Here is a 2,629-nt window from a genome sequence, read left to right on the forward strand (position 1 = left end):
ATAACATCAAGAACCCTAAGCTGACAACCCATAGTCTTTTATGTCATCAATAGCCCTAAGTTGTTAATAGCATTTAGAGCTTTGATTTCCCGACTAGGAGTTGTTCATGTGAACCATAACACAAAGCTATTCATAGCATCTAGATCTCTAAGCTGATGACCAAGAGACGTTCTTGTCATCCATAGTCCTGAGCTCGTCATAAAATCATGCGCCCTGAGCTCACGACATAGAGTGTTTCATATCATCAATAGCACATAGTTGTTCATAGCATTTAAAGCCTTGATCTCAAGACCTAGAGTGGCTCATGTCATTGGAAGCCTTGAGTTATTCATAACATCTAAAACCTTGAGCTCATGACCCAGTTTCGTTCATGTCAACCATAACCTAGAGCAGTTCATAACAGATAAAGCCTTAAGCTCAAGACCTAGGGTTGTTCATGTTTTCCATAGCCTTGAGATAATCATAAAATATAGTGGCTTGATCTCATGACCCGGAGTCTTTCATATCTTCGATTGCCTTGAGTTGTTGATAGCATTTAAAGATTTAAGGTCATGGCTTGGATTGGCTCATGTCATTCAAAACCCTGAACTGTTCATAGCATCTAAAGCCCTAAGCTCACGACCGAGGGTCATTCATGTCAACCATAATCCTAAGATGTTCATAGTATCTAGAGTCCTTTATTCAAGACCCCAAGTCATTTATGTCATCTAGAACCTTAAGCTTTTCATAACATTTGGAACCCTAAGCTCATGACCCAGAGTCTTTCATGTCATCCACAACCCTAAGTTGTTCATAGTATCTAAAGCTTGGAGCTCACAACTTGGAGTCGTTTAAGTCAACCATAGCCCAAATTTGTTCATAGCATCTAGAGCCCAAAGCTCATGACCCAAAGTAGCTAATGTGATCCACAACCCTATGTTATTCATAGCATCTAGAGCCCTTAGCTCATGACCAAGAGTAGATCATGTCATCCACGACCTTGAGTTGTTCATAACATCAAGAGCTCTTACCTCAGGAACTGTAGTCTTTCATGTCATTGACAACCCTAAGCTGGAATAAGGAGTCGTTCATATATACTAAAGCCTAGGGTTGTTCATAACATCTAAAGCCCTGAGCTCACGACCCATAGTTGTTCATGTCATCAATAATCCTGACCTGTTAATAGAATACAGAGCCTTGAGCTCATGAACTAGAGTTTTTTATGTTAGCCACAACCCAGAGCTATTCATAACAACTAGAGCCCTCAGCTCATGACCTACAGTAACCTATGTTATCTATAGCCTGGAGTGGTTCATAGCATATAGAGACCTAAGCTCATGACCTAGAGTCATTTAAATCAACCATGGCCTAGAGATATTCATAGCATCTAGAGCGCTGAGCTCACGATCCATTATAGGTAATGTGATCCATAGACCTGAGCTATTTATAGCATCTAGAGCCTTGAGCTCACAACCCAAAGTAGATCATGTCATCCACAAGCTTGAGTTTTTCATAACATCAAGAGCCTTGAGCTCATGACTTATAGTCTTTCATGTACTTGACAACCCTGAACTATTCATAGCATTAAGAGGCTAAAGCTCACAATCGAGAGTCATTCACGTTTACCAAAGTCTAAAGTTGTTCATAGCATCTAAAGCCTCGAGCTCACAACCCATAGTAGCTCATGTCATCCATAACCGTGAGGTGTTAATAGCATCCAAAGCCTTGAGCTCCCGACATAGAGTTGTTCATGTAAACCACTCCCTAGAACTATTCATCGCATCTAGAGGCTTGAACTCACGACCAAAAGTAGCTTATGTCATCCATAGCCTTAAGCTCTTCATAGCATCTATAGCCTAGAGCTAATGACCTAGAGTCATTCTTGTGAACCATAACCTATAGTTGTTCATGGCATCTCAATCCCTAAGATCATGACTTAGAGGAGCTCATGTTATTCACAAGCCTTAATTGTTCATAACATTTAGAGACATGAGCTCTTGACTTAGAGTAGCTCTTATCATCCATAACCTTAAGCTATTCATAGGATCAAGAGCCTTAAGCTCACGAGCTATGGACTTTCATATCATCAATAGCCCTAAGGTGTTCATAGCATAAAAAGCATTGAGCACACAACCCATAGTCGTTCATGTCAACCACAACCTAGAGTTATTATAGATCCCGAGCTCATGACCTAGAGTAGCTTATGTTATCCACAACCTAGAGTTGCTAATAGTATCTAGAGCCTTGAGGTCATAACTCAGAATTGTCTAAGTTAACCATAACCTAGAGCTATTCATAGCATCTAGAGCCTTAAGTTGTTCATATATAGAGTGGCTCATTTCATCCACAACATTGAGTTGTTCATACTATGAACATCATGTTAACCATAGCATAGAGCTGGTCATAGCATTTAGAGCCTTGATCTCAAGACCTAGATGTTCATGTCATCCACATCCTTGAGATGTTCATAAAATCTAGAGGCATGAGCTCACAGCTCGAAGTCATTCATGTAAACCACAACCCAAAGTTGTGTATAGCATCTTAAGCCTTGAGCTCACAACCTAGAGTGGCTCATGCCATTAACAACCCTGAGCTTTTTATAGCATCTAAAGCCTTAAGCTCATGACTTAGAGTCGTTCATGTGAAACAC

This window comes from Vitis riparia, unplaced genomic scaffold (assembly GCF_004353265.1).
Source record: "Vitis riparia cultivar Riparia Gloire de Montpellier isolate 1030 unplaced genomic scaffold, EGFV_Vit.rip_1.0 scaffold434_pilon_pilon, whole genome shotgun sequence".
Classification (NCBI taxonomy): Eukaryota; Viridiplantae; Streptophyta; class Magnoliopsida; order Vitales; family Vitaceae; genus Vitis; species Vitis riparia.